Genomic DNA, 12,465 nt, shown 5'->3' with positions numbered 1-12,465 from the left:
CCTTGACTTACGGACATTCACGAGTCCCGTCTTGTACAACCAAACGTACCAGACGGCATATCGAACAAGAACAAACTTAATACGATTGTTTAGTCATTTTCTTACCTGAAAATACAAATAAAAGTAGCATCGATTGAGTATCTGCGTTTCTAACGTCCGTCCCAACGGTCGCGCTGGGTCGACTGGGTCGACCGAACTGTTGTAAAGGAGCACAGCGGCCTTCATTGAGATCTTGTTGACGCTACTGCCATCTGCTGGCGAACATTAACATCTATGAAGGGCATTTTTGTGTCTTTATAATGCAAGCAAATGAAATAATAGTTTTAAAAGCAAATTTCTGGCACTGCAATCAAAAATCAAGTTTGTAAGTAAAACATATATAAACTGAGAATAAAATTGTTGCATTGCCAACAAATTTGCTCTTAAAGTTTTGTTAGTTTTGGTCACAGATGAAGAATTTTGCTCGTGAAACTAGAATTCTTTTGGCTGCAAATTTAAAACCTTCACTCTCAAGTCAAAAGCATTGTTGAAGGTTAAGTTGGATGTAGTGGGCGGGGCCAACGCTGGAGACGGGAGTTTCTATTGGTCAGACTGAATCTGGGGGAAAATATTTGTTTCGGATTTTAACTGCTTTCATTCAAAACTGGAACATTTGTGAGGAAACTATCCCTTTAAATGTAAAACCTCACAACTTCCAGCTGAAACTTCCGCTGGGTTTATGTGATGGATTTGACAGAATGAGCAGCGACACTGATATTTTATCATCAGGAGGATTTTTGTTGCCGTCTGTCTCTTCAATAAAGAAGCAAAGAGAGGCGGCGCCATCTTGAGGCGAGTCACCGCAAGTACAACGAGATCCAGACGACTCGTTGGAGATGAATTTCACATCAGCTGGAAGGTGGAGGAGACAAAAAAAAAAAGAAGCTGCAGTCGACTCTGTTTCCAGCAGAATCTCTGACGGCTTCGTTTCCACGAACTCATAAATCAAAACAGAACTTTATTTAAAATGTGAGAGCAGATTATAAAGTTTGAAACATGTCGGACTGAATCTGAGGGAAAATATTTGTTTAGTGGAAACAACGTGAACAACATGACGATCAAAATCTGTGATGTTAGAAGAGAGAAAAGAATTCAAATCAATAGAATTTAATTTACTTCATTAAATTCATTTAAATCTTTCAGTTCAATCAGTTTCTGAGGAGCTGTGAGGATTTGTAGTTTTGTATTTTAAACATCAGATAACAGTCCGTGTTATAAACTCACCACCAACCTGAATGTTTTTCAGTGTTTCTGCATCATGTGACCCAGATTTTTTTTTCTTTTTTTTTCAAATCCAGACGATGAAACCGCACGAGCAGCTTCAGCCGAGCTGTCAATCAGCAGCAGCAGTCTTATCTTTGTGCTGCAGGGGCTGATGGGAGGGTTTTGAGGACCTGTTAGAAACCACGTGTCCCTCGTCTGGTCTCTCACGGCTCGTCCTCGTTCGTCCTCGGCTGCGTCGGAGCGTCACTTCTCTCCAGATTCACCAGAAGGAAACGCCGCCGCACCGAAGAAACGAAATGTTTTTCCTCCCGGCTGCTGCTCTGTGCTGTCTGTGTTCAGGTGAGTGTTTTCCAGCCAATCGGGAGCCGGCAAACTTCACCTTTAACTAACGCCGTCACGCTGACCTTCATCTGTCCGTCCGTGTCTCCACAGCGCTGGTTGCCATGGCAGCAGAGCTCATTCAGGATGATTTAACTCTGACCAGGAAAGTTGGAGACAAAGTCTCATTCAGCTGTAAACAAACTGACCAGTGTGGTAGTAATCATGTGTGGTGGTACCAGAAGAAAGAAACAGAAACATTCAGAGTGATTCTTTATATTCATAGGTTCAATGGAGAAATAGAATACAGGAACAATCATCCTCAGAAAGATGATTTCTCTGCAGTGAATGAAGAGAACGGCTGCATCCTGCAGATCCAGAACGTTAAACTCCATCATTCAGCCACCTACTACTGCTCCTGTTGGAAGTCTTCGTACCCACAGTGAGAAATGATCCCTGCAGCCTGAACAAAAACCAGCAGATGTCAAACAGTGTTTGTGACAGGAAGAGAGCAGTAAACCACAGCTCAGGTTCACATTTCACCTCCATCTCACAAACAGACTGAGCTGAGGGAAGTTTTTCTTTACTGCTGTCAGAACTTATTTTAGATTTATTTCATTTGGTTTTCAGCAGCTTTCAAGATAAAAACAAGAGAAAGTTGATGGTAAAGTTGCATGAATTTGAATTATTGTTTTTAACTGGGACCTTTTTTTGAAGTACGACCATCACTTCCTTTATAATCAGCAAACTGCACATCACAGAAATATTTTTGTTCTCATTTTTATTTTCTGAAGTTAAAGAACCATTAGTTGGGTTAAAATGTCAAATAAAAAGTGCTGAGTCAGAAAAGTGACGTAGTTTTACATCAGAGTCTGTGACTATATTATTGAACACACAGGCTGCATCTTCTGTAAATATAAGTACTTTAAATCTTATTTTTTAGCGACAACCATAACGGGAGTCTTTATGTTTTCAGGTTCCTTCACCGACACGTGAACGCGATATCTCAAGAATGCCTCCAGAGAACTTCTTCAAACTTGGTACAAACGTTTACCGGGCTAAAGGATGAATTACAACTTGATTTTGGTGGTCAAGGGTCAAAGGTCAAAGTTAATGTGACCTCATGTCTTTCCTATCCCGTCATCCCATTCTTGTCACTTTGAATTTCAGAACGCTTTGAAGGAATTTCTTCAAATTTGGATAAAATCAGCACCTGTACTCAAGGATTTTGGGGTCACAGGTCAAAGGTCAAGGTCACTGTCCGTTCACTTTGATCCATCCTCATGAATATAATACGTCATGAATGCCTGGAGGTAGTTTCTTCACATGTTGCACAAAGGTTCACTACGTCAACGATAAACTGACTGGAAGGTCAAAGGTCAAGGTCACTGTGACCTCACGTCCATCTTATCCATCAGAAGAAGAGACAGTCATGTTGATGTGAACCTGAAAGAAACACATCATGGAGCTGAAATATGACACTTTGGACTCGTTCACTTCATCTGACACGTTCAGCAGAAGACAGGTTTTTGTATCAGTCTGTTTCACTGTGGGGAGATCCGGCGACATCTTTGGCTCTGGAACTAAACTGTATGTAACAGGTAAGAACAAACATTTATTTTGCTTCAGCTATTTTATTGTAGAAACTGAAAATGTGTTTAAAGTCAGTTTCTGCTGCTTCGGGCTTCACAGGTTATTTTTTTCAACAGATAGCAGAGAATTCATCTTGCAGACATTGTTACATAAGAAAAAATCTATAATCTCTGAAAATATGTTTGAATCTCCCATAACAACTAAATCTTTTTCTTTTTCTCTGCGTGAGAATGAAATTATCCACAAAAAGTGACATTTTAGTTTTGGTAGGAATATTTAGTGTTTGATTATCTGCGTAGTTCTAAATCATCACTTGACTTTTGAAAACAAGATGAGATTTATGGTAAATTTAATTTAATATTTTATTGTTCTTCTAAATTTATACAAAAGTACACGTTTTAAATCATCGTGTTGGATAGTTAATGAACATCTTAATGAATATTAACTGTTTAATCATCTCAGTAGTTTTGTGTCATCTCTTGATGTTTTGGAAAAACAAAATAATTTTATTTATTATATATGTATGTAGTATTTTGTGTTAAGTTAAAATTTCGTAAAAAGAAACAATTATGAAACAAAACTATGAAAAGTAATAATTGTAATCAATCATCAATTAGTAGCTTAATTGTTCAGATTAAATCCTGTTGTTAATAATGAAGTAAACATTTCTGTTAATTGTTTTGGACAGATAATTAATATCTTAATGAATATTAAATGTTCGATCATCTCAGTAGTTTTGAGTCATCTCTTGAACTTTTGGAAAACCAATATTATACTTTATTTTAAGTTTAAGTTAATGTTTCATATTTTTAAAAGTATTTTTAAGAAAAGTACGGATATATGTTAATTTTATCGCACAGTCAATAAATAGCTAAATTGTTAACATTAAATTCTTGTTAACTATTTGTTATATGAAGGTACAACTTTAACGTGAAAATACATCAACAAAAATGTAATAAATATATATGCATTTTAAATATATGTATATTTGCAAATGTAAAAGGTGATATTTAAATGAACACATTTTATGACTTGAATTTTCAATTTCAGAATAATGTCTTACATAACAGACTACTTAAAATTGTTATGAAATATAATTATCTAAAACTTATTGGCGTTTTGATGTGTTTAATAGTTAAAGTTAATGGTGCTAAATATTTAACGTGCAACACAATGTTTTAAATCAAACAACAATGTTTCTCTCTTTAGAGACAACTACGGAAACTTTTTTATTTACCTTTATATTGAAGAAATATTTTCCATTGATTTCATGTAAATTTCATTAAGTTACATTAAAGTATTTGGTAAAATCATAACCGTGCAAATAAATCTGTAATATGATTTAATGTTTCAAACATTTTCAGTCTTCTACATGTGACACTTGAATACATGAAGTGATGATTGTGTCTGATATGAAGGTGAACACAGTATGTAGTGAACTTTGTGCTGTATTGATGAGTAGTTTATTGATCAGAGTCCATGTAGTTTCCAGGATCAGACTGAATGCAGTGCTGGAAGCTGCTGTTGACTGTGTCACTGTGTGTCTGTGCTGCTTGTTGCTGCTGTCAAACTTCAGATAAGCCGGTGGTGAAGCCGGAGGTAATCATGTACCCAGCAGCATGCAGAGCCCACCTGGAGGGGAGGACCTTCCTGCTGTGTCTGGCCTCAGCCATGTTTCCTCCTGAGGTCCAGTTCTCCTGGAAAAGACAGAAGAAGAACGACTGGTTTCAGAAGTTTCTCTCTTCTGAGGGAGAACAGCTGGAGCTCAGAGAGCCGGGACGCACCGCCTCCATCAGGGTGGTTGATCAGGATGATCTCCACACCTTTAAATACCACTGTTACGTCAAGCATGAGTCGAACCAGAGAGAAGGTAATGAAGGCTTGGTGACTGTGTTCAGCAGGGTTTCAGCTTCATGTGGAGACTCTGTCAAAGAGGACGGACATGTCTCACTGCAGCTCCAAACATCTGTCTCCATTTTATTTCAGAGGTTCCAGCTCCAGCAACCACCGATCCTCCAGAGACAGAACCAACAGACCCTCCATCTCTGCAGCAAGCTGACTGTAAGATCACCTGCTGTCGGTGTAGGGGTCATATTAAAGCTTGGTCAGGTCCTGAAGGGTCTTTGAGCTTTCAGTCAAACTGTAGTGGACACGTGTCTTCTTGCAAAACTGGTCCTCCCGCCAGGAAATGTTAAAGCGATTAAAAATTGAATGATATACTAAAGAAATGTATATATTTGAACAGACTGTGGAGAGATGAATGACCTGTCTGTCTGTCTTTCTGTCTGTCTGTCAGTGTCCTTCCAGTCTCTGTGCAGGGTGAAGCTGCTCTGCGTGTTGTACACAGTGCTGATAGTGAAGAGTCTGGTGTACTGCTGTGGACTTTCTCTGATGACGAGCCTGAGAAACAAGAGACCGTCCACCAACTGAACACATGCTCGCTGACTGGTCATCTTAAATATAACTTTAATCAGTTTTCAGAAATTTTATTTTTGACGTGTGGTTGGTTTAAATGTGGACTTGGATAGAGTTGTCAAAATGTTTTTAAAAACTTAAAGTGTGACAAACAAAACGTGAAATTAAGCTGAATTTTTAGCTGCCTTGTTGGTATTTTAACAGTTAACATTTCTTTCGTCTTGTTCTTATTTTTAAATATTGTAGGTTGTAGGTTCCTCTCATTTATTCAGTACAATATTCTCAATAAACTAACAAAAAAACATTATTGTTTCAGGTCTCTGCTTACAGTAATTTACCGTGATTGTACATAAATTCTCTCCCATCCAAAACTGAAGTAAAAAAAAGAGAAACGTTCAGGCTGATACGAATATCATTGTACAACTAAACACAAACCATTCCTGTACTATTTTAGATAAACATGAACGTGCAGTTTTTTATCTAAACAAGCAGGTGTGTGAGATCCAGCTGGTTCAGGTCTGCATCTCCTGATCATTTATTTTGTGTATGAATCATTTTGTTTTAACTTGTGTCAGTGTCAAAGTAAACCTCTACGCCAGGGGTGTCAAACATACGGCCCGCCGGGGGGTCCAGCTCGGCCCGCCGGATGACTTTGCTAAGTGTGAAAATTACAGAAAGACATAAATTGCATTTCTATGAGAATATGGAGGTTTATGAGTACAAACGTTGTGTTATTTTTGTTTTAATCGATCCAGTAATTGCTTCAAAAACAGCGTAAATGCGACGTCTGCTCCGGAGGAAGAAGCGCTCGGTGCCACAGGCAGCAGCGCTCGCTGCTCGCTTTGTGACGCATTTGTCGTCAAACGCGTCACGAAGCGAGGGAACCTGCAGAGGAGAGCCGGGGCAGATAAACAGTGGGCTGATGTCTGAGTTTTTGGTCTTTATGTTTCTAGTTTATTGTAGAAAGACCTTAAAACAGGGTTTATCATCCAAAAACCTTCACCAATGATTTAAACAAAGAGAAATATTGTTGTTGTGTATGCGTTATTATGCTATGATTTTACTGGTCTGGCCCACCTGAGATCAAAGTGGGCAGTATGTGGCCCCTTAACTAAAATGAGTTTGACACCCCTGCTCTACGCTGATGACACTGTTGTTTACACACATGAACATACAGCAGATTGAGCTGCTCTGAAGCTACAAATGCTCAAAAACAACAATCATGCAGCTTTTTGATAAATCAGGGCTGAAGTCTGAATGCTGAAGAAATGAAGGGCGTGTTTATTAGTAGTAGAGAATCAGTTTAATTCCCAGTAGGTTGGTGTGTCAGTGGAACTTATGAGGTGAATTTGTTTAAAGTTGACAACCGAAAGTGCACTTTGATGTTCCTCTTACTGGGTCAATTAATTCATGAATCTTAATCACTCATTGATAGCGATAACTTGAATTAGAGTAGATTGAGTTTAATTTTCTCGTGTTGCATTTTCTTTCTTTGTAAATTTCTCCTTTTTTTTGTTTTTGTTTTGTTGTATATTCATGTGATTCAGCTCGGACAGCGGGGTCATTTAATTTTTGTATACGTGTACGTTCTCTCCTGTTCTGCTGATTCATAATTTAACTATAAAAAGGTGTAAAAACCTCCAGGTCATTTTGTGATGTACCGAAGTACTTCTGCATTAATGTCAAGTGTAAAACTAACGTGCCCCGAGCTTCAGGTGGGCGATGACGTTCAGTTTCAACTCTTGGCAGACGGGGGGAGCAGTGGAAAAAGTTATTTCGAGTAAAGAAGGAAGACCAACGACAGAGAGGGGAGCTCATAACAGCTGCAGATATGAATCTGTTCTCTGTGGTTAGAAAAACCAAAAAAAAAACTGTTGACTGCTAATGAAAACTTCCTTTCCTGCAGCAGACGGGCTGCGGGGGTTTCTGCTCTGCAGCCTCCACATTGTGGGTTTAATAAGACGTCGACAGTTACAACCGTTCACTCCGGTGGAAGAATGATTCCAGGAAGGAGCTGTGTTATTCATCGAAGAGAGAAACAGCTCAAACCGTAAATTGAGATCAGAGAAATGAACTTTGACAGAGTAAAAGCAGAGACCATAAACTTCCTGCTCTCTTTTTATGACCCGATATTTACAGTGTTTTTAGTCTGATAGAAATGACAAGAAAAAGTCTAAAAATGAACCTTGGAGAATAATAGTGACGAATCTTGGAGTGAGGTGTTGGTGACATGGCATTTTTGCTCATGTCAAACCTGTTAATAAGGTTATGCTATTAATACAAAGAGCAACAGCGCACAAACCACAGAGATAGAAACACAAACCACAGAGACAAACAAGTCATGACGTTTCACACGTTAACAAAACCTGTAACTTGTTCGGTGTTGGTTCACTTCAGGTCTCATTATTTTAGGTGCTATAAAAATAAAGAAATTTACCCGTCAGAAGAGTTTGTACATGTTAGTGAATTTAATCCAATAAAATGTAATTAATTCACCTCACTACACACATTGACCCACTTCTCTCCAGGAAATTTATGTTAAATTTTACCATTGTACCCGTCTGTGTTTCACTCATGACGTGTCACATGATTCTGGCATTATAATATATCTTTAAGCTTATTAAGTAATTTTTGCTTCATTTGGGATCAATGATACACTGATGTGATTTTATATCTGATCTGTATTCACTGAAACGAAGAGATTGGCTGACTGTGGCCTCGATAATAAACTGGGGTTCCAGAAATCACAGCCCACCACTGAAGTGACTGGTCAAATCACTACTGAGTCCAGAGGTTCCAGTGAAAGAACTTTTATTCAACTTAGTTAGTCACCCAGAACGGAGGGGGTTTGCTCACATTCGTGGGTTAGTGTGTTTGTGTGGTTCTGAAACAGAAGAAGAACACACAACGTAAGAATAATGTAACTTAATAAAGAATAAGTTAATGGCAACTCGACGCCGTGTGGCATAACTAACACAAAGTGTTGACATCGATTCAAGGAACAAAAACACAGTCAGAATACTTGAAACAATGAGACTCAGGAACACATATCATACGTCAGTGATGAACTAAACAAGATCTCAACAGAGCGCTGAAGAAAGCATGCAGTGTTAATTAAGCCACGTGTGCAGAATGAATGGATGCTGCATTGCGCTAGCACTCGGCATTACAGGCTACAACAAACAACATGATGAAGGACGACTACTAGTGATGTTACGAGATGTGCCGACGCTTCGAAGCGTGTCGAGTAACGGAGGGGGCGTTTCCTCGAAGCGCGTGTCGAGGCTTGCTTCATTTAGGGGAGGAGCCAAAAATGATGACGTCCGAAGCCTCGCTGCCCGGCTGTACCACGTGACTGCTTCGGGAAGTGGTTCAGATTTTGCCGGGAGGTTTGACAGCAATATAAACCCCTCAGGCTGCATTCAAAATGTGGGTTGTTGGTGGAGAGTTGATGTCAGTTGAGAGTTTGGATAGTTTGGAGAGTTTAGAGAGAGGGAGAGAGAGATAGTTTGGAGATTTAGGAGAGTGAGGAGAGAAGGAGGTGATAAGATGGAGCCAGCTAGGAAGAGGAGGATTTCCCCTGTGTGGGAACACTTTGATTTAATAACTCCTAATAAGGTAAGCTAAATCTAACTCTATTTCAGACACATTAGGTTTGCTTATCAAGAACTGTATTTTTCACAGTTTCTTATTTTATTCAAAGGTGAGGTGTTTATTGTGCTCCAAGGAGTTGGGGTACAATAACAACACCTCATCCATGCTGAGGCGTTACCGTGCCTTGCATGAGAATAAGGAGGAAACTGGAGCTTCACCCAGCCAAGGTAAGTCATTACAGTATTACAAATGCACCGTCACAATTTTTCCCTGTTCACTTTTGTTTATTGTGTAAATAAAGACAGGTAACAGACACTGTATTTATTCTCTTTTAACCAGCCACCAGAAAACAAGAGCTGGATGAAGCCCTCGTCTCCATGATAGTGAAGGACACACAGTCCTTCAGTATTGTGGATGATGTTGGATTCAGGGCATTTGTGTCCAAACTGGATCCTAATTATGTTCTCCCTACAAGGCAGGTATGTATGGGTGCATGCATGAAACAAATGAGTACTTTATTGTGTCTCACAGTTCAGCACTATATATTTTTTCCTTTAGGCTCTGAAGGCCACGGTGGAGGCCAAGTATGAGTCAGCTAAGGAGAAGGCTAAAGTGGAAAAGGTGGCTGCTGTTAGCTTTACTTCGGACATGTGGACATCCATCAATATGGATGCCTACCTGGCTGTAACATGCCATTTTGTGGGTGAGAAAACCACACTCAGTTCAGTGCTGTTAGGAGTGCAGGCATTCCCCCAATCACACACTGCTGAAAATATAGCTCGTGTGAAAACCTCCCTGATGGAGGAATGGGGAATCGCTAATAAGGTGACATGTATGGTCACTGATGGTGCTCCCAATATGGTTGGCTGTGTGAGAGAGCTGAAGCTTCGGCACCATATTTGCATTGCACACACACTGAATCTGATAGTGAAGAAGGCACTTGACCAGCAGCCTGCGCTCTCTGGCATCCGGGCCAAAGCACGGAAGCTGGTTGGCTTCTTTAGAAGCAGCACCACTGCTAAGGTATGCTCTTTCCCTTTATTTCAATTTCTAATAACGCTAATAGTTTGTCTGTGTTCCTACTGCAGTGATTTAATGGCCTACTCATCTGCATCTTTAAAGGAGAAGCTTACACAAGTGCAACTTCATCTGGGGATGGCAAACATGAAGCCAATGCAAGAAGTGGAGACCAGATGGAGCAGCACATATTTGATGCTGCAACGTTTGGTGGAGCAAAGGGAGCCAGTAGGAGCAGCGTTAGCTGGGTTACAACATGACATCCCCTTCCTAACATCAGAAGAGTTCAACATTGTTGGAGGGTGCCTTTCTTTGCTGTCTCCCTTCTATGATGCCACCGTAGAGCTGTCGGCAGAGGAAAATGTGTCTGTCTCCAAAGTTGTCCCCCTCGTGAAGATGCTGGAGCACACCCTTCAGGAGGAAATAACAAAGCCGGCACCTGCAGCAGCGTTGGAAATGGGAGACCAGCTCATCAGGCAACTCCGGGAGAAGCTGTACACTTTGCAGTCGACGAGCATCGTGTCTCTTGCTACCCTCCTGGACCCCCAATTTAAAGCAATAGGATTTTTCAGCCAAACAAAAGCCACCGAAGCAATAAAACGACTGACCTCCGAGTGTGCCACCATTATACGGTCAACACAAAGCAGAGAGGAAATCCCCCAGGCTTCCACCTCTCATGATGTCACAGGAGGTAATCTATTATTTTACATTTTGAGATCAATTATTCCTATGAGAACACTTAGTAACATGATCTGTGGTTTCCTCTTAGGTAGCAAACTGTGGCATCGTTTAGACACCAGCGTCATGGAGGCACGGAAGACTCAAAATGTGACAGCAGATGCCACTGTGGAGGTCCAGTACTACCTTTCAGAGCCAAATATAAGCAGGCTGGAAACCCTCTGGAGTACTGGGAGAGGCAAAAATTACTGTATCCAAATTTATATAGACTTGCTCTTGCGTTTTTGTGCACGCCAGCATCTTCTGTACCCTGTGAAAGGGTGTTTTCAAAGGCCGGAGAGGTTGTGTTAAAAAAAAGGAATCGTTTAAAACCAAAAACTGTTGAGAAACTGTTATTTCTGAATGAAAATGAATAAAATGTCCCCTGTCCTGTACATCATTGTCCAAGTTACACAAGCATATTCAGTCCCCTCTTCCTAGTTCCACAAGCACTTCCACTGTCCTCTGCCTGCTTAAGCCCATGCCATTTTCCTAAAGTGACAGAAAAACATGATTACACAACCTGCCATATCATCAGATACTACCATTTTGGGAAAATTTACACACACAGAATATATTCAAAAAATATTTTATTTTGCACATATGTGATAATTTATGTACAGAAATTATTTGGTCATGCATTTTTGTAATTCATAGTCATTCCCAACAGCCATAACAGACACAAAAATTCAATGCATCACATGTGGTTCAGATACAGCTGCCTGTGATTATACACTTGGCCAGTAGGTGGTTTCGTGTTCACATGAAGCTTCGAGAAATGAACCCTTTCTCGAACCAACTGGCTGAAGTGGTTCGATGCCTCATGAGGCTTCATCTCACCATCACTACTTACATGTCAAAGGACGCACACATGAAGTCTTCAAACGCTGTAACACACATTCACGACTACCACCTCCAGCATATTGTTGCAGGGGAGAGCTGCCCTGCACAGGTGAGCTGGTTCACACCTGAGAGATGGAACGTACCACTCCGAGGGGGTGTGGCGGAATAGTCCAAGTGAGCCCGGCCTTTTCACCAGAAACACAAACCACAGAGAAAAACAAGTCATGACGTTTCACACGTTAACAAAACCTGCAACTTGTTCGGTGTTGGTTCACTTCGGGTCTCATTATTTTAGGTGCTATAAAAACATTGAAATTAACCCATCAAAAGAGTTTGTACATGTTAGTGAGTTTAATCCAATAAAATGTAATTAATTCACCTCACTACACACTTTGACCCACTTCTCTCCGGGAAATTTATGTTTATTTTTTACCGCTGTAGCCGTCTGTGTTTCACTCATGACGTGTCACATGATTCTGGCATTATAATATATCTTTAAGCTTATTAAGTCATTTTCGCTTCATTTGGGATCAATGCTACACTGATGTGATTTTGTATCTGATCTGTATTCACAGTGTAAATGGAAGTTACAAAGCTGCAGTAAATCTCAATTAAAGTAGAGTTCATGAGGTCGGTGTTTATTTTATGTCATAGAGTTTTTCTGATCTGAGTCAAAATCACAGTTTATCAAGACATTTTGAGAAA

The sequence above is a fragment of the Embiotoca jacksoni genome, unplaced genomic scaffold (genome assembly GCF_022577435.1).
Source record: "Embiotoca jacksoni isolate LCO1_2020_lvr unplaced genomic scaffold, fEmbJac1.0.p SCAF_48, whole genome shotgun sequence".
NCBI classification, from domain to species: Eukaryota; Metazoa; Chordata; class Actinopteri; family Embiotocidae; genus Embiotoca; species Embiotoca jacksoni.
The sequence above is the reverse complement of the archived record's forward strand: the minus strand, read 5'-3'. Positions refer to the sequence as shown.